The following is a 22055-nucleotide window of genomic DNA, read 5'->3' as shown; positions in this document are numbered from 1 at the left end:
AAGCTGTGAATATGTCACCTAAGGGTGATGGAGATCTCCAAATAGTCACTTTCCAAAGTTGTAACTGGCACTTGCTTTAAATTGGTATGATTATATCTAAGCTATGTGATTTGAAAGGATGGTACTGACATGCATAGACTCTATTACTTTTATGCCTTTCTTCCTATCATAGATACAAATATCTTTTTTTAATCTCTTGACTGAATATAATAGTTGTATGATTTTTTTTCTCTGTGAATCTAATTAATGTGTCTGTGCTTCTGGGCTTTTAATTTTTTTTGCTTTTGCATATGCATTTTCTTTCTTTCTTTCTTTTCTTTTTTTCCCTAAACAAGTTGTTTACATTCTCAGAATGTTTGTCTTAGATCTTCATGCTTGTCTGCTTTTCAAATTACTTAGCCTTTTTTCCCAGCTCCCTATTATGGGTTTACTAATGATAACCCTCATCTTTCTATACACAGGCTTTCATTTAGTTTATTCTCTTCACATATGCATTGGAATTATTTGAGGTGCATTCAACAGCACACTTAAAAGAAGCAAACAAAATAATCCCAACAGCGTCTCAACATTGATTTTGTACTCTGTAAAGGTTTACAGGAGCTTAATGTGAATGTTTTGAAACCTAAGGACATCAGAGGACTGTTTCAACCAATACTTTTAAGGAAAAGATAAAAACAGAGACAAAGAAAATGATCAGAAATCATTTGTAATAATATATGAAATTTACTGATATAGCAGTTTAAAAAAAACAACAGGGCTGAAACGCATGCTTCATTCCCATTACGAAACTCAGTTAGAAAAACCCTAAAGTAAGACAATGGATATACACTGACATGTAGTGGATTCCCAATAAAGGACAATGTCGGCACACTTTCCTTTGCTTTACTAATTGAGAAATCAATTAATTGAAACAACAAATATTTATTTAGCAAAAATGTATTGAGTGTTTTCTCTTCGGTATATTTAAGTTCATTTTCAAGGTTGCAAGTAGTATGGATTGGAAGAACATGATACTTTTTAAAGAGTTTATTTTAAGAATGAGGAGTTATGGCAGATATAAGAAAAACTATAATTAGGTTCCTATGAAATTCTTGAAGTATTCTATCAAAAAATTGTTTAACATGCAACACTTAAAATAAAATCATAGCAAAATAAATCACTCAATTAACATTGATGGTATCCTGATACTCTTAGATGTCTTATATTTAATAAAGAATTACATTATAAGGCTGAGTAGTGCTACGTGGGTTACATATACCACATTTTATTAATCCACTCATGTATTGATGGGCATTTGGGTTGATTCCATATCTTTGCAATTGTGAATTGTGCTGCTATAAACATTTGAGTGCAGGTGTCTTTTTTATAGAATGTCAAGTGTGGGTCAAAAAAAGGCTGTCATATAGTACTTTATCTAAGTACTTCTCCAATGTAAAATTGTCATTTTGATCTAAACTCAAGTGCTTCTTTCTTTCTTATATCTAAGTCCATCTTTTCACCAAAGACTCAGAGCATGAGTTAGATATCAGAGACATTTAAATAATAAACACATGTTATAGTTTTTATATTTGGTAGCAATTCAATTTTAGAAAAATATTTTAATTTTTCTACCTTAGGGAATAAAGTATTCCCTTATTTATGCACTATTCATAGAATCTTATTAAATACTAACTATTTTTTAGAATCTATGATGAATTCTGGGGAAAAAGATAATTGAATACAGCAAATTTTGTTCTGTAGAAGAGTTTACAAATTGGCAAGGATAAAGGCAAGGATTAGAATATCTAGAGGAAAGGTAAATCTGTTCTTTTCACTCCCCATTTACCCATGTGTCCCACCCACAAATTTATGACTTATTCTATTTTTCCCTCTCATTTTCTGCAAGCAATAAACTATTAAGTACTGTTGATCCCCTTCCTCTCTATTTTCACGGTTCCTGGCCTCACTTTGCCAAACCAGGGCTTTTTGTGTAAACTGTTATTTATTGTAGGTTGGATTCCTGCCCACTTGCAATATATCCTTCCACATTCCAGCTATAATTGTTTATTTAGCAAGTAATCTATGTATTTTCTCTCCTCTACTCAAAATTCTTCCGGGCTACCCTTTTTGGCTGGCAAACTATGGTCCCCAAGTCAAAAGTAGCCCATGACCCATTTGTGCATTTCCCATGAGTTAAGAATGGTTTTTACAATCTTCAAGAAGAAAAAGGAGTAAAAGGAAGAGGAAGCAGAGGAGAGCTTACAACTTGAATTTACAAAGGGAGAGACCATTTGTAGCTTCACAGACTAAAATGTTTACTATTTAGCTCTTTAAAGAGAAAATTTGCTCACCTGTAGCAAGAAAAAATGCTTATTTGATTGTCATAGACAAACTTTCATGTTTCAATTTAGTGTTTAAGAACTAGGACTCTGATATCTGGAAGTATGAACTCAAACTACTATTCTATCATTGGGAATGATGTGAAGAATTTCAGCCTGTTTCCCTTGCTGCAAAATGAAAGTAATGATATCTATTTCACAGAATTTAACAATCTAAGAGTGGTTAGAATTAGAGGGTATAATGAGTGTAAAATATTTAGCAAGGTACCTGTGTAAATATGTCCAGATTGCTGCCTCATCTTCTACCAGTTGTGCATCTCACCAGACATCTCCCATCTCTGTTCTTTTGCACACTGTCTCCTTCTGTGTAGAAAATGCTCCTGTAATATATGTTATCAGAAATGCCCACACAGCTTTCCAAATTCAGCTCAAATACCACCACCTGTCCATAGCCTTGATATTTTCCTTCATCTCAATTGGCATTGGTGATCCTTCTCTTGTGGTCTCACCATAGTGTGACAATCCCCCATAGAGATGACTCTATTTTAGTGTAGTTGCTTCATCTAACCACTTGGCTCTTAACTTCTTGTGGATAAGGAATAACTCTTTTCTCTTGTGTCCTGAGTGCCAATCTGACCTACAGCAAACCTAGTAGGCCTCTAATAAGTAGCTATGTTGTTAATGCCTTGGGGGAAACCCAAACCCAGTTTAAAATTTTCATTTTTGAGAATTATCCCTTCTCCTTATCAATTGTAACATTTATCCCATCTCTAATGCTGGCTAACTGTCAGAGGTTTGGACATGATAAGGATCCCAAGAGTTCATTTACTCTTTTAGAACATTTCTCTTCATTTAGTCACTAAGTTGGTATTTCTCCCTTTGTGAACATATTTTTCTGAAAATAGAATAAGAATTTCCTAGGCTTAGAAATGTTCATCTTTAGAGCAATTCATTGCCAAAGACCTATGAAGCTGTCCGATTGTGTTATGCACTAGTTTTTTACTTCACTACATAGGTAATAAAACACAACAAGTGAACATTAGAGTTTAATAAGGACACACCTTGGTGGTTGTTAAGAATATGAGTGTTAGCTACCCTAACAACTCTGAAGTGTCATTATCAGATCATAAAAAAATTCCCACAGTGAATTATTATGGTTATGAAAAATAAATATAAATGACAGAGAACATAAAAGTAATATATTTAAATTAAAATACTTATAAATGAGGATTATGATCATGCATGGATTATATTTTGAAGTCCATTAAAGATTTTGAGAAGAATATTTTACTTATAAAGTTGAAATGACAGCCATTGAGTTCAAGAACAATAAAAAATATGCAGAGGCCAGACAGTACTGTATCTTAGGGACTTATTTAGATTTATAGAAAATCGAGATTTTACTATCCATTAGTGCTCAAAGTACCATGGGTAGTAACTCTTCAAGGCTCTTTTGGAAAATCCTGGAAGGTTATCGGTGAGCATCCCTTCTCTTCTGTGCCTCTTTTCTTTCTTACTGGCTACCTAAGACTTCCTGGCAAGGTCACAGACTGACTCCAAGATGCTTAAGTAAAGAACCTCCAAGGCTGGTAGTGAAATCTAGAATCTATTGAAAAAAAGAGTATTTCTATGTTTATTGACAGTATGCAAAGTATTTTGTTAACATTTTAATTTGATGTTGATGTAAGCAAGGTCATTTTCTCCTAATGTCCCACAAAGGAAAATATAGCAAGTGAATTTCATTAAGGTCTTTCTAAGAGGGAATTTGCATAACGATCAATCAGTATATATTTTTAAAGTCAAATAGATTGCAAAATGACAGTTTTATTTATTAAACAAATAACAGATCCCTGTTTATCTGAAGTCTTCCTTGGGACCTAATAGTCAAACCTTATTAACATATCCAACCATTATGTGACTCAAAATATTAATAATGACAATTTTATATGATTCAACCTATATTTTTATTGTAGGTAATAATGCATATTATAATTAAGTCAAATTATCCAATTATAAATTCAACACCGTATAAATATAAAATTCTTTCTCTTTGGTCTCATTTCAAAATGTATAGATCTTAACGTAGGAGCTAATGTTTTCCTCATGAACAGCTAAAGAGAATAAAAAAGAGAGGCCATGTAATTAAAGGCACAAAATATGGAAAAACTTCTCTAAAAGCTCTGATTTATAAAAAATCTGGCATTCTTCACTAGTTAACATTCAATGCATACATCTTTCCATACTATTAATAATTACAATCTAGTTCTTAGTTACTTTTTTAAGTATGAAATCCCAGTTTTTAACCCAAAGAAAGCCAACAGATTATGATTTCTTTTGGATTCATCAGTCCTGGTAAAAATACTACGTACTATCATTGTGAAATGTTTGGTGGCACATCAATACCTTAAGTCTATTAGAAGAAACAAAGTTTCAGTAATATGCAAAAAGTACTATCTGCTTCCCATGACATATTTCATTTCTAAATATAAAAAGCATTATTTTTACTTTCATATTTGACACATAAGTTTCCAAACAATTAAGTGTTTCTATTCTGTATATATTACTAATAATGTCTTGATAATATTTCAAAGAACTTCTGGGTCATAAATTAGAAAGATGAGCAGCAGGCTTCAACTCCCTCTGCTTGAAAGGATGGCCTTGGAGCTCCTTTTCCCAACACTGTTTCCTTGGAAAGACTGTCTTAAGACAAAGGTGTAACACTGAAGGTATCACCAGGCAATGTTGATTATTGCCATAACCGGTGCACCAAAGGGGTGATGAGTGAGTGGGCAAGTGTACCCCGAAAGCTATCCTAGTACCAGACTGTAACAACTCAACAGGTCCTCTGTGGCAGCCTAGAAGCTACACCCCAGCTCTCAGAGCAGACTTTGATTCTGATGAGTGAGAGCTGATGGTGTCCACCCTAGGTTTCCCCTCACATCCCTTCCCCTTCCTAAGGCCCATTTGGAGTCTATTTTTGAGGATCTCCCCCGACGTTCCCCTCTGTTCTATGCTGTCCCTCACCGAAGCTCAATGAGGAGAGAGAGACTGATTCCCTGGAGCAGCCCAGCCATAGCCTGGGAAGGACCATGGCATTGATTTGGAGAGATACACTCTCTCCTCTCTGCTGAACAATGTGACCAAGGTCGATTCCTTCAAGGGCCAGGTATCACTAAATATTTGCTCAACCATTTGCCCCTATTTTCTTCCTCTGATGCCTAAGGTGGAAGTTCAGCCCCCAGCCTCCAGGACCAGCCCTGCCTTAGCCAAAGCCCCAACTATTAAGCTCACTATAGCAGCAACCTCATGTTTATTTCTTTGGCCCTCAAGTTTATGTGTTGAGACTCTGGCCACACAATGGCTTAAAGCAATTCAAAGATGTGTCTTCCTGAAGCTTCCATTTCTACTGGCACATCTTTCACTCAATGCCTGACTTTATTTAGACTCAAAAGAGGGAAAACCACAGAGGAGCATCCCCCAATGTTCCTTTCAAACTAATATATTTCCTCTGAGGGTGGAAAGACAGAACAGCTGACCGATGAGAGACATGGAGGAGAAGCACAACAAAGTCACCTTCAGTGATGTGGCTTATGACACATGCTCAATCAATCTGCAGGTCCTGTGCTGGGGCCACTCTTCCATAGCATATGCTTCTACTGTTCCTACACAGCCTGCAGGATTATCTCTACTCTGATACCCTAGAAAAAACAAGTAGGGATTCAGGGGCCAAAAGAGAGAGTGCTGAGCCCTGCACCTGTCCTCTGTGTCTGCCTCCTGAAAGCATATTTCTCACTGTGGACCACACTACTCTGCTTCACCTCATCAGCATTCACTGGCAGTGTGCTCCAGAGTGTTAGATTATACAAAGTCCATCATATCCTAATGCTTGACCATACTGAGACTATGATACTAGAGATGCCTCCCAATTATTGTACATGCAAGTGTGAAGATTCTTGATTGAGGAAGATGACAAGACATACCCAAGTACAACACTGCTGGAGCATAGACCTGAATGTGGATTGCAGCTAACTCTCCACCACATGTCTTTGAACTATTTGCACTGAAACCTTTTTTCCTGACAAAATGTGATCCACAATCTAGTTGCACTGGTGTCACTTGGGATTCTGTTAAAAATATAGAATTCAGCCTTCATCCCATAACTACTGAGTCCGTATTTGCATTGTAGCTGGCTTCCTGGGTAATTCTGATTTACATTAAAAAACCCTGCTCCATTCCAAATATCAGCCTAACCTTCCATGAACCATGAGCCTCAACCCACTGTGTCATAGAAACTCAGTCTAAACCTCTTCTTTTCCACAGAAAAGTACAGCAATCACCTAAGCCTCCTATTTGTGTGTCTGAAAAAGTAGATGGTAAACAGATTTAATGTTATATGAACAGCAACAATACCTATGGGAGTCCCTGAGGATCTCTCCTATTCTGCTCCTGAAAACAGGATATAAAATCCGGGATATAGAATGGTCTAACAAACCCCAACCTTCCTTATGTTAGAGATAGAGCAGAAATAATTATAAAAACATTCCAGCAGCCCTTGTGTCCCAGAAGTGGAGATGGGGAAAAGATAAGAAAATAATATAATAAGCCCAGTATAAAGAAGATTACCATTACTTACAATATGTGAAATTATCCCAGGTGGCTTTCTGATATATTTTTTTCTGCCTTCTGACCAGCTATTCCCATTACATATTTGATTCCATTTTTCTACTTGTGAAATGTCAAGTTTGAGTTAGTTTTTTTTTTTTTTTTTAATTTTCTGGACTAATTTTATTTGAATTAAATGTGCTGTGTGTGCACGTGTGTGTGTATGTCTAAAGATTGTGTTGTGTGCATTATGCATGTGACATTTTATTATCTATTTAAATATTTCTGGTCTTACTTGAAAAGTAAAAACATTCAGGCAAGATTAGTTCTTAATCCTGGCTGCATATTGTAAATATATGTTAATTTTAAAAACATATTAATGTCTGCACCACAACCAAACTCAGTAGGAGTTGAACATCTGGGGATAGGAAGCTAGACAAGAGGTTTCTTTTTGTTGTTGTTGTTTGTTTTTGTTTTTCTAATACTCCCCCAGGTAATTCCAATGTATAATCAGGTTGAGAACCACTGGGCTGGATCTAGGCAGGTTTTCAAGCTTTGTTCCTTTGTTTGTTTGTTTGATGGTTGTTATGATGATGCTTTACATAGAAAGAGCCACTTCTCTGGTTAAAACCAGGTAGCAGTTCTGCATTTGTCCTCTTTCCCACACTCACACTTTTTACACCCCAGAGCCCTTGATCTCCAGGGTTCTCCAGAACTTGTTCAGAATTCATGTTAGATTACCATGGATGTTTCTAAATTTAAGACTTCTATACTTTTATCTGCACTAAAGTGAAAAAAAAAGATTAGAGAACTGTGTGACAGACACATATAATATTCCAACCTTAATTTTAAAATGAATTGAGGTGAACCATATCTCTTATATTTATTTCAATGTATTTGACTGAAAGATTTTTTCTGAATGATTTAAACATGGCAAGGATTGGCTATCAGTTTTTTATGTCAATGCAAATTAGGTAGATTTCAATTATAGTTATTTTAGGACACTAAGAAATATATGTGAATACTCTAATGATGACAAATGCTTGGCAATGCCATCAATCTTCTGTTTTCAAATTCTAGATATAAGAACAGACATAGGTACATCTTTGATGAAAGCAGGCTATTTATCACATACATTCCAAAGTACTAAGACACACATTTTTCATCAAGGCATAATTCTCTGAAAGCAGCATTGCTAAACGGCCGTGTTTTTAACTTACCCTCCTTATAGGAGAATACTTTTAAAGTCTTTAGAAGTAAGCCTGCCAATCTGATTCATTTTCAGAGTTTTCAAACTCAGAATTGATTGAAGACATGAAAGGGTTCTCCAACTAATAAGCTGTGTGATTTATGCACCTAAAAGATGAAAATAAAACCCAATTCCAAGAGAAGTGTGATGACTAATTTGCTGGGAAATATTAAGCATGGTTAATCTTTCAGACATAGGGAGAAAAATTATTAAATCAAAATTTGAGAAAGATATAGGGGCTGATTCAAATGTTATCACTTTTATTTAGTTAATTATTTCAGCTCTCTATCTTCAAAGAACATTTTAAGAAGAACACAAGTCAAAGTTTTGTGATTGTTACATAAATTTACAATCCCCCAAAGGTTTCGAATGCTTGTTTCTAAAAGATTGCTTTTTGAGGTGATGTAAGTTTATCTCCAATTCAAATTTTATCTCTTCATCAGAAATTATAAACTTCTGCTTAATAAATTGCCTGAATTAAGTTAAATTTAATCCTTTAAATTCTAATAAACAGAGATACTATATTTAAATCATTTATTGTTCAGCTTAGTATAAGACCACAAGGAACAAACAGATTATTCTTTGTCTTGCCAAAATATCATATTTTTTCAGACAAAGAAGTATGTGTAATGCACATGAGGTCTGAATTATGTGAATTGATTCACTTCCCAGCCTCATTTCATGATCTATTCCTGAAACTCTGTTTTATTTGTATTGCACATGTGCCCATAGTGGTTAACTTCTCAGGGGATAAAATAATTTTCAGGACTTATTATTTGTTTTGAACTTATTTTTTTAACTAATTAAGCCTAAAATTATTTTCTTCTTTAGTAATAATTTATTTTACCAAGACTATAAATGTGCAATAACTTTCTCAAATTCAATTAGAATTCAATAGGAAATTAAATCTTGGCATAAGTAGAATATTAAATAATATAGCCCTATATCAGTCAACATGATTAATTTTCTACTCTTCTCATAATTAAATATTACAAACTTGAAAGGTGGTTCATACAGAGTCATTTAAATATATTCACAAACCAAAGACTGCATGCATTCAGTTAATTTATGTGATATCTTATGTACATCTCTTATTCTCTAGAATTTCTTTTATTTTTCTTTACTTCACAAGAATTCAAAATGTTAAATACCACATTGGTGATAAAAATTCAAGAGATATGTTTGTAAAAATACTAAAAAGGGTATGGAAAAGTGATCTTCCATATTAAGACTTTGAATAAGAGGCTCTTATTCTAATAAGTTCTCTGTTCCAATAAAAGTTCTTTGTTCAAATAATATCTTTTTTAATGTACTTTATCACCAAATAACCATGAAATGTCTAATTAAAGTTATCAAAAATTACTTATTTCCTTTTAACTCACTTATATGTGCTTTGATTTTTTTTTTCTTCCAGTTAGTGGTATGTATCTTTTATTGACCACTTAGAAAATTCCCAATCATTAAAAAAATACAAACAAACCAATCTATGACTTTTTCATTGACATAATTTTGCCAACATTTTTGTGTCACTTAAAAAATATTCCATTCAAAAATCATTTATCAAACTTTGTTATAATTTTAGTACATTAAAAAAACAATTTAACATTTTAATAATAAAATATTTAATACACAACTGCAAAAACCTAATACTTATTATCTATCAGAGGAATTGTGAAGTATCAAACTGCTCTCAGAGTTGCTAAAATATCATTGCACTGCATATAATAGTATTTCTGCTAAATACCTCCCTCCAGGATCCTTTCCTGAATCCTCACTTGTTCCCATCTCACCCGTTGGCTGGGTGTATTATGTGCCACCTCTATGTAGTCTCATTAAATTTCATCAATCCTCCACCCAATGAGTATATGTCAATTGTTGGTTTAATTCTATGTTGTTTCCCAGGAAACAAAGGTCTTTTTAAAGTTAAGGGCTATGCCTTTTTTCATTGCTTATTTTCAGCCTATAGGACTGTGCCTGTTACATGAAAAATGATAGTGAATATTCGTGCAAATGGATTAATAAATAAAATATTCTAATAATTTGAATATATGCATTCCTTTAGAATATCTGATCTTATGTTTATTACATTATTATTAAATACTAAAATGTAAGCTGCAGTGTATTTTTATGGAAAGACACCATATACAAGTTTACATGACAAACCACAGACTCAGATAATGGTTAATATCCATGGTAGTATCAGTGCTTAAAAAGTAAAAAACCCACTATTAAGTGAGCAAAGAAACGAATAAGCAAGTCACCAAAAAATGATTACTATAAAAATAAAAATGCTCACAAAAATATAAATTAAAATAGAGTTTGAAGATTATAAAATCTCTTTGAAATTAGCAAAATTAACAATGTTGACAATAATCAGTTAGCCTAGGGTGGGTAAAAGATGTATGGGAACTCTATTCTCACTCTTTTGGTGGCTCTAAGATTTAATTGTAATCATTGGAGATGGCAAATTGTTGATATCTGTCATATTTTAATATATTCATATATACTTCAATTACTAATTACAATTCTGAGCATATCTCTAACCAAATATAAGCATCTGTAAAAATAAATATTAGCATAAGTGTATATAGTGTGGCAGCATTGTTTGAAATAGTAAAATAAATCATCAACTTTATGTTCATTTGTAGATGATACTTACATGAATCACAATATATTCATATATATAGAAAGTTACATATTTAAATTAGTAAATTTGTAATAAAATGGAAAGATCCCCATGACACATTTTTATTTTATTTTTATTTTTATTTTTTTTTGAGACAGAGTCTCACTTTGTTGCCCAGGCTAGAGTGAGTGCCGTGGCGTCAGCCTAGCTCACAGCAACCTCAAACTCCTGGGCTCAAGCAATCCTCCTGCCTCAGCCTCCCGAGTAGCTGGGACTACAGGCATGCACCACTATGCCCGGCTAATTTTTCTATATATATATTTTTAGTTGTCCATATAATTTCTTTCTATTTTTAGTAGAGACGGGGTCTCGCTCTTGCTCAGGCTGGTCTCGAATTCCTGACCTTGAGCGATCCACCCGCCTCGGCCTCCCAGAGTGCTAGGATTACAGGAGTGAGCCACCGCGCCCGGCCCCCATGACACATTTTTAACAAGATTTTAAGTCACAGATACTACATATTCTATGATTCAAGTCATGTAAAAAAATACATTCTCAAAATATTTTTTGTGTATATGTGCAAATGTTTATAAATATGTATGGAAAATGCTGGTAGAGCAGCTCACAAACTAATTATTTCTAGCAATAAGGTTGAATTGGGGTGGATATGAAATAACATTCTAACCATTAAAAATGAGAATATATTAAAATTAGAAAAAGTAAGCTAAAAACAGTAAAAATTCCCTAATTACTACTGAGAAAGAGATCTTGTCTTTCAACTTAGAACAAAAGGCATTAAAAATTTTGACTCTGTAACTAGAGAGAATATATTATAATTTTAAAAATTCATCGTGGTTTCACAATTCCACACACGAAAGCCCTAAAATGAGATAGGAAAGTGCAACCAAAACTGTTATAAATATTTCTGCTATATTTTAACCCTAGTCTTTACTTTGCAATTTGACATATGTACAGGCATGCATCAGTGGTTATGGTCATTTCTAAACAAGATGTTTATTGCTGATACAGTTTGAGTCAGTATGCATTACACCTCCCACTATAATATACTCTGGCTTCATCAAGTCAATTGCATTTTATTCCATTTGAATAACACTAAGAAATATTACATATTACCTTTACATGTGCAAATTTTATTTTGTATAATTTCCTTAGTGATAAAGTGTTTTCCTTTATTTATGTAACTCATCGAAATACTTTAAATGCAAAACTTCAGGGTGATAGAAAAATAAGATACCAGTAAAGAATGTATATTAGATATTCTACACTATATTATTTAAATATGAGAGCTGTGACTAGTAGCAGAATTGTATCTCAGTGTGACTCTTCTGTATGTGATATCGAGGTGATCCATCTCACTCCCCACATAGAATATGTAAAATAGACATATAAATTAATTTAAAATGCCTAGATCATTGCTGAGTTACAGTGACTGTAGCTTAATTTAAAATAATTCAATCTGGAATTCCATATAACTCAAGAAATTCTCATACAGGGAGTAGATAGTATTTTTTTAATCCTTATATCTATATCAGATAACAGCACTTCTCATAGGTTACGTGAAGGTGAAAGACCTGGGAGATCAAATGGGGAAGAAGACATGGTATCTGTTCAGTGCTTGCAATTTAAATTGAAAGGGAAAAATATAAAAATAAATAAATAAACTGTAAATACAAACATGAAGCAAGAAGCATTGTTAAATTTATAAAGAGAATTGGGAAAAATCAAGAACATTGAATAGCATAGTTTGAGTAAAGGATGCCTTTAGACCAGAAATACAGGTAGATGCAAAATCAAAGTGCTATTTGAATACAAGTTCAAGGGGGTTGGACTTCGTTTGAAAGTCAGTAAAGGCATAAGTGTGATTAGGTTAAGGAAATTTTATTAGAGTGCAGGCAATGGAATGAAAAGGAATTGACAAATGAAAGGTGATTTTTTAAATGAGACTAGACAAGAGTTGAAAACCACATTCACATTCAGTGAATTGTCTCACTATAGTTTATTTGCTCTTTATTGTGAAAAAGTTCACAATTTTTCTTCGGAAAAATGGAGGAAAAAAAGGAGTGAGAAAATAGGGAAAAATATAAACAAAAGAGGACTAAGTTGGTTTCTTGATATTTTGGGAACAACTTTTGGTTCCTTCCCAAATGTGGAATTCTCAAATACAGACATTTATCAAGATACAAGATTTTCTCTCTCACCATCCCATTCAGACAAAGACACATAGAATGTGAAATAGAGCTCATTTGAGTTTGTTTTTGTTTTTGTTTTTTTTAAACTTTTATCCAAGTTACAAAAGAATTGGAAAAAAAAGTAAAAATAAAAGATAAAGCACCAAAAAAAAAAAAAAAACAGAATTGGTAAACAAGTAGCTAAAATCTATGGAAATGAAAGGCAGGTTTAATTTGGAAGAAATAATAGAGAGGCTATTTCTAGCTGAGGCAGCAGCTGTCTGGTGTCAATACCTCTGAACAGATGTAGAGAATTTGTGAGTAGAGATGCTATGGAAGGGCCACTTTTTTTATTGTTTTGCTTAAACATTTTTAAAGAATTATGAGTGTCACAATGTTGTGAGATGCATCTGACAAAGTATGAAATGTTTTATTCTGATTGAGAATTATGTACTGTGAACCGATCCAGTACTGAAGATAAAATATTTAAAGACTGAACAGCAAAAAATGCATTCAAGTTCAAGAAGAGTATAGTTGCTCAATATCCTCATCTTGTTATTATTTTCATTTAGATTAAATTGGTTAATAATATTTCTAATCCAATAGCATAGCAGAAATGAGGGAATTTTTGCAGGTATCTGGAGAAGCAAATATACTCACTAATGTTGTATCAGTGGACACACACAATAATTAGACCCTTTTTATCATTTGGGTCCCATGTTTCTATATCTGCCTTTTCAGAAGCAGAGCTTTATGAAAAGAAATATTCACGTATGTTATATATTTTATACTTTGAGTAGTGGAAACACTGCATACTTTAGTAGCATATAGAAAACTGTTATCTATATAACACCTGTCTTAGTAATAAAGTGGAGTAAAAAATATCAATATTGTTAATTAAACAAAATGCATACCTTGAGTCTTAAAATCACCTAGTATCACCTATATCAAAATGTTTGTGGCATTATTGTTATTCTTTATTGAAATTCGCTTTGTTAAAATTTGCAAACCCCTTAAGATCTCTGCAACCTCAAGTGTCTCACGAAGCAAATAAAAGTCGCAATCCCAGCATCACAGAGTTGAGTGAAGATAAAATGAAGTGTTGTAGGCATATGGTGTACATTTATTCTTTTCTTCTAGTAAGTGAAAATACGATTCAAATAAAATTCATTATTTTTAAAATGAATATAAAAGCCAGCATTTGCTTTGCCCCTTATATTGGTCTATTTTAGTATCTATTGATATGGATATAGTTTTTTAAAATCCTTGTGTTCATTCAAATGGTTAGGTTTTTTTGTTCATTTGTTTTCACTCATCTTTGTATTTCAAATGTATATTAGAGTAGGTATTCAGAACACAATGGAAGGAGGAAAATATATTTGAGAAAGAAAGTGCTAGCTAACAAACATAAACCAGATCAACTCTAGGGAGATAAAAATGGTAAAACAAAACAAAACAAAACCTTGAACAGCCCACAAGGAACAGCTACCACCAAACTGGAGTTGCATTGTGTATTAATAATGAAACAAAGCAAAACAGAACAAAGTCTCCTCTAGTTAGCAGTCAAGTCAGAGCATTTTGTCATAGTCTAGTCTTGGAAACTCTTTTAGACTTAGTTTCTTCATTTGTGAAACAGAGATATTATTCATTATTTGTTGAGCTGATGACATTTGTGGATATTTTGTGATGGCCTGATAAACGGGCCACAGTAACACATGGGTTACCACTGCCCTGTACTCATGACAGCAGAGGACTGTTCTCTTGTTAATAAACTAGCCATTGCTTCTGGGTCTCATGTCAGGGCTGGCCTACAGTAGGAACCCTATAAACATTTGTTACATGAATGAAAGGCTAAAGAGGCAATCCATTTTCCCTAGGAAGACATAAAAAAAAAAAAAAAAAACAGCAAAGTGAAGGAGATTTAAAGAAAAATAGTACTTCCAATATATTCTAGTGTTATCTCTAGAATCCACAATCTCGGGAGAAAGAAAAAAAGGACTATCACTTTTTCCACTTACCATTTGTCAGGTTCTCTAACTCAGATTATCAAGGTGAGGAGAGAGGCAGAGATGCATTCTGTTTATTAATAAAGACTTACTACTGACTGGCTCTTCTCTTAATTGTAAACAAAGGCATGACAGATGGGATACACAGTAAGAACTTAAATATTTAGGCTCAAACTTAAAATCTAAATTAATCATTCATTCAAGAAGTGATTAACATCAAATTTATATAAGCAGTGTGCCAATTTGTTGAATGAAGATATGGAGAGAGAGAGAGAGAGAGAGAGAGATAGAGGGGAAAGAAGAAAGTGAAGGAGAAAGTCACAGTCCCATGTCCTCAAGAAATGCATTGACCATCAGGGAAAAAAGACACAAAAATAGGCAAGCATAATAAAATATAATTAAATGCAGAGTTTGCCCAGGGCCTGAGGAAAGGGGAAATTAACACTGCCTTGGGCATTTCATTTATTAACCCATTTCTAAATTTTATTTCCTGGTGTGTGATATAAAAACACCATGCTTCTGGGTACAATTAAATTCAATTTAAAATGTATTATGTGATAGTATGTGAAAAGTACTTTACAAATAGCTCAACTCTAGAGGACACAATGATCCTTAAGACACAGATTTTACTCCAGATGTCTTGGGATACCATTAGCACAGACATCTTTTACACCTGTAGGTATATCACTAGGTATAAAATAAATGTCGCCACAGTCAACTTTAGAGGAGCTTAGAGTGGGGAGAAAGTAATATGATCTGGAGGAATTCCAGGGGTCAAGTGTTAATCTTGTCTATGAAATGTGGGCTATGGACTGATTTTTGTGACCAATATATTGATGGTCCAGATAGTCTGAACTGCCCTCCCCAGGCCCAGAGAGGACATCTAATACTGATATGCAGGGGGATCATTGAGACGTGGTTTCTGTGTAATGGTGAATGTTTTTCAAGCTGTTCTCAGTCTGAAAACTGCTTCCTGGCTAAAAGAGAGAGTGGAATGTAATTACTTCCAACATCATTTAACAGTGATGATCAGAGGGAAAGAACAATGGAGAAAAGAGCTGAGCAATGCACAAATAGAAACTAGGTTTTTTGTTTTTTAATAAATGAAGAAATGAGAAAGGACATAGAGAAGGACTACAAACTTAATAATTTACGTGTGCACGGATCTGCACGATAACGGCTAGAAACATGGGAAACATTATTTTAATGGCTTATGTGAGATAAATATATTTATATTTTGAACTTTGAAAAAGGAGACAGAAAAAGGAACTAAAATTTCTCTGAAATTAATTATCATGACCCTGAACCACAGCCATCATACTATGAGCAAAGATAAGGCTACTGTGCCTTAGCAGAATTCCCTTTATTCCAAAAGTGATAAAGGCCAGACTTGGAATGAATTTCAGAAGATTGGAATGAACTGAAATGAGATAGCAATTACAGAATGTCGTCATTTTCAGTATTTCAAGGGCACTTGAAATAAACCCAGAAGCCAGTCACAACGTTTTATCTGAACAGAATGAACGGGAGTTGAAAATAACCAGGCAGAGCCCAGCCAATTGGCTGTATTTTTGTTCTTGTTGTTGCTTTTTCTTTCTTTCTTTTTTTTTTTTTTAAAGACACCACTGGGAAACTCTGCGATTATACCTCTAGTAGTTACCTTTGTAAAATACTCACTGTGTCTTCCTCCTTCAATTCATAACCTTTAGAAGAATGGAGTATTTTGTTTGTTTGTTTGTTTTTATTTGTTTTTTCAATCTTTAATTTGAAATTCTACACAACCCTTGAAGAAGATTATTTAGATTTTTAACTCAAATTTATTTTTCTTTTAAAACTTTATGTAGACATAAAGGGGTATTGTAGTAGTAAGTAAAATATGTCATTTGTTTTATTTTTTAATCATATAAATCCTAATGTCATGTATTAATACTAGGAGTACCATATAAACACCTACTGAATGGATATTCTCAGAACAATCAGAAAGCTCTGTACCAAGAGTGTTGGTCTCTTCCTTTCAAATAGGAATTCAAAAATATGTTTTACTACTAAAATGAGACAACAGTGATAGAAAATATGCCTCCTTATTTTAAGATTATCATACTTCTCTTAAATATTATATAAAATACGCTTCAGTAAAAGACTCTGATTTATATAGCACATTCAATTACAATATAGCAACTGCAGAAGCTTTACATTTTGTTATGAAAATAATTTTCAACAGAGGATCAAAACACATGAACTCAAATGCCAGTTTTACTATGAGTAACCATTACTCTAAAAAAAAAAAAAATCTCATCTTCTCTAGAGAAAAATGCTACTAGGTCTATGTGTGACATTAATAAGACAATGTGGATAATGAGATAATAGCTTTAAAAACTGTTATACAAGTTTAATAATAATAGCAACAAATATTTGCTTTACTACGTGACAAATTACACCTCAGTCACTCAGTATTTGGAAGATTAAGAATGAGCACTTGGCCGGGCGCGGTGGCTCACGCCTGTAATCCTAGCACTCTGGGAGGCCGAGGCGGGTGGATCGCTCAAGGTCAGGAGTTCGAGACCAGCCTGAGTGAGACCCCGTCTCTACTAAAAATAGAAAGACATTATATGGACAACTAAAAATCTATATAGAAAAAATTAGCCGGGCATGGTGGCTCATGCCTGTAGTCCCAGCTACTCGGGAGGCTGAGGCAGCAGGATCGCTTGAGCCGAGGAGTCTGAGGTTGCTGTGAGCTAAGCTGACGCCACGGCACTCACTCTAGCCTGGGCAACAGAGTGAGACTCTGTCTCAACAAAAAAAAAAAAAAAAAAAAAAAGAATGAGCACTTGGGAAAACATTAAAAACTTGGCAGAATCTGTGGTTTTACTGCCCTTTTCTGTTGTAGAATTCTTTGTTTACATGGTGGACTTGCAGGGACACCAGAATCACTTTTCTCATAGATCATAACAATGAGATCACTAGCGAGGCGTTATTTTCCTGAGGCCCACGCCAAACTCTAAGGGCAAAACCGCATTTCCCGTAGGAAAAGCCACCACTAATTCCCCGGTTTTATTACAACAAGAACGGCTCCACATTCTCAGCATTCTTGGCTCTTTTTTCCCCCCCTCACAGAGAGGGTTAAAGATGAGGAATAAAATTTAAAAGGAATACCGATAACATAAAGAGATGAAAATATAAAAGAATATCTTTGTGACCTAAGGTTTGGGAATGATTTCTGAAACAAAATATCAGAAGCACAACAGTTAGTTCCACAATGAGTAAATTAGAGTACATCAAAATTTATGTATTTTTTTTTTCACAAAAGATCACATGGAATAAGTTATCAGATAGGGAGAGGATGTTTGCACTATGAAATACAACATATAAAATCCCAAAGAGTTTACTATTTAGATTTCAGAATACATAAGCAACCTTTGCAAATCAACAGGAAAAACCCTATAGCTCCAATGGAAAAATAGGCAAAGGATACGGCTATCCAATTTATATAAGAGAAAACTCGAAAGGCTAAAAACGCATATGCAAAGATGTTCAAACTAATAATGATTTTGCATTGAAGAATAAAAAGAAGATTCCTTCTTTCCTGCCTGCCTGCCTACCTGCCTATCTTCCCTTTCCTGCATTTTTTTCTTCCTGACTTCCTTTCTGACTTTCTGAAATCTTCAGTTCAAAAACTCTTGGTTGAGATTGAGCAAAGCAGGCATCTGCACAGTGGTGTTGGTGAGGGGGAAGCTAAGGCCACTCTGTATGGAGCACAGATCCTGAGCAAGGTGAGAAGTCATTCATGCAGGTGGGAAGGGTCGGAGATAATGGGCACAAACAGAAACGTCAAGCCTGAAAAGGATAAGGACATCAGTGCCGAGGGCAGGAGGCTTTGGCAGTAACCCAGAATGAGGTGTTGGAGGAGGGCATCCATGTGAGAATGGAGAGAGGGTAGTGGCAACAGTGAAAGGAGACCGGTTACATAGAAGAAGGTTGTATTAAATAAGTAAATATATTGCGGATAAGGGGAACAGTGTCCTCACTGTGGAACGAAGAAGAAAGTCACAATAGGCTATTAAATATTGTTCATTCTATTAATATCTAACTGCCTAACCATGTTTGGGAAAAGAGGGAAACTAGAATAAACTCTCATGCTTTGGATTGGAATTGGAGATACCGTTGTGGCTGTGATATAGGTAGGATAGCAAATGCACATGTAGAGATAGATATAAATGTGAACTCTCTCGTTCTTTCTAGAAGAAGCAGCACCGTAATAGCTATAAACAAACCAATTGCTCACATCTTGATTTTAAATACCATTCTCTTGAAAGAACCAGGGATCCTTAAAGAAATGACCAATCCCAGAGATGGAGCAGGGAAAGTTCAGGATAAGCCTGTTCCATCACCTGCTGTTTCAGGAAGAAAGGCAATGACAAATAATTATGGGATATATAAAATGAACAAGGAAGCTAGCTTGAAGGGGTCCTTACTGTCTAATCAAGGGGAAATTTGATATGTGAACAATCAATATAGATGATAATAAAAACTGAAACCAATATAATCTATTCTTTCTATAATCCTAACAATATTAGGATTATATATACTTTTCTATTTAACAATGCTGAGAACAATTAAATACATACCTGCATACATACCTTCATATATACATACATGAAATAAGTAAAGAAACAAATAAAACTTTGCTTAATTTTCAAGACTAACAGCTGACTTAGCAATGCTGGAATAATTAGACATCTACATGCAAAATAAATAAATCTAGACACTGATCTCCTACCTTCACAACAATTAATTTAAATTGTATCATAGACCTAAATATAAAATGCAAAACTCAAAAACTTCTAGATTAAATTTAGGAGAAAATCTAGGTAACCTTGTGTTTAGCAATTAGTTTTTAGATCCAACACAAAAGACAAAACCATTAAAGAAAATATTGATAATTAAGACATTAAAATTGTAAACTTCTGATCTATTAAAGACTCTGTTAAGAGAATGAAACAAGACACAGAGTGGGACAATATATTTGTAAAATACTTATCCACAATATCTAAAGAACTCTGAAAATTACAAAAAGACAAAAAACTGAGCAATCTCAAAAAGAAAAACATATCACTACAGAGTATATGCGTATGCAACACAAGCATATGAATAGATTCTCTATTTTATTTGTCATTAGAGAAATGCAAATTAAAACAGCAATGAGCTATCACTATGCACCTATTACAATTGCTAAAGTTAAAAAAAAAATAAGAAAAAACTTGGCAATACCAACTGCTGGCAAAGATACCAAGAGTGAAGGAAATCTCATTCATTGCTGTTGAGCATGAAAAATAGGACAGCTATGTTGAAAGAAAGCTTGACGTTTGTTAGCAAGCTACGTAACCTTACTACCTATACAATTGTGCTTCTAGGTATTTACTCAAATGATTTGGAAACGTGCGCCCCCACATCAATTCAGTATAATTACTCAATAATGGTTTATTGAAAGAAACAAATGAACATCTTATAAGCTAAAGAGTATTCTTTATTTTACTTTCCCCATGATCATTATATTGTCTGGTTTCAACTTAAAGTGGGTGATGTAAAGATATACCAGCAGGACCCACAGTATATTAATAGAATTTAAGAGCCTTTTGAATTTAGTTTTAGTCTTTGTTCATTTGTTGAAATATTCTGAATGCTGTTTTTGGAATCTAGGAGGCTGTGCCTCTTTGGGCTGAAACAAAGTATCAATTCAGTCTGTACATTAGAAGCAGATATGAGGGAAATGGTGAAAGAAATAGGATGAGGACAAGAGGCATATACCTGTTGTTTATTAGGCTGGCTTTTCCTTAATAGGTGTCAGAATCATATTTTAATATAGAAAGTCCTTATATGATTTTCTAAATAAACTTTCATTTTTGTGACTCTTACTGGCCACGGAATTTTTTTTTTTTTTTTTTTTTTGCTAAAGTTGAAGTAGCTAACTTTTATGTTATTAAATGCTTACAACCTGTACCCTTAAATCTAAAATAAGTTCCAAAATCTAATCACAGTCATAAGTCCTAAGCTCTTGGATGGCCACTTTGTTCCTGTGACAAAAATTTGGAAAAAAATCAGGAAAAAGAACAAAAAAAGGTACAAAAATTACTGAATTTGAAAATTTGTTCTAGAAACTGGGGGAAGGTTAGGGGGAAGAAAAAGGAAAACTGTCACACTGGGTTCATGACAAGGAAGCATCTCAATGGGCCTGTCCCCAAACTTTGATTTTAAGGACTTTAAAGAGTAACAGATATTCTGGTTCTCAAAGGGAGCATAGAAAAGCTGTTCATTTTTTGATATAAATCAATACAAAATAAAAATTTAAAATTTACAATATTAAAAATTAAAATATTTTTAAACATGTGGTCAGACTACTCATTGATGGGGAGCATTGAAGAACCCATTTCCCAATTGTGAGTAGATGTTCCAGCCAAAAGGGGTCTAGGATCATCTTCTCAACTTCCTTTATTCCAACCTCTGTGATAAACCAAATGCTTCAAACTACAGATAACACAGCAATAAAGTTAGATATACTTTATTTTCTGCCCCTGCCTTTGCATTTTTCAGTATATTACTTACTTACCTGTAAATTCAGATTAACTCACTCAGAATTTTCAATAAAGTACAGAGATACACTATGTTTCTACTTTATTCCATATCACTTTATCAATATTAATTTCATCTATTTTTAATTTTCATACTTTGATCCAGTGTTTTTTCCTTTTTGTATTGGAAATAAACATGCAAACATTGTTTAAAAATCTGGTCTATATAGGGTTTCTTTGGCTTGTATTGAAAGGAATGAAAGTAACCTTTATCTTACTTTTAACAAAACACTTTTCTGTAAGTATAAAGTTTAGAATCCTGTTCAAAGTAAAAAGGTAAAATGAAACAAATATTCTCAATACATATTATAATTAATGTTTTAGTATAATCAGTTATTTTTATTATTTTGAACCTTCTAATTAAATTAGTTATAAAGTATCATATTGCTTAGGTTTCAGTGAATTGTTGCAATACAAAAAAAATCTATTTGGTTCTAGATTT

Source organism: Eulemur rufifrons, chromosome 5, assembly GCF_041146395.1.
Source record: "Eulemur rufifrons isolate Redbay chromosome 5, OSU_ERuf_1, whole genome shotgun sequence".
Taxonomy (NCBI): domain Eukaryota; kingdom Metazoa; phylum Chordata; class Mammalia; order Primates; family Lemuridae; genus Eulemur; species Eulemur rufifrons.
Note: the sequence above shows the minus strand (reverse complement) of the source record.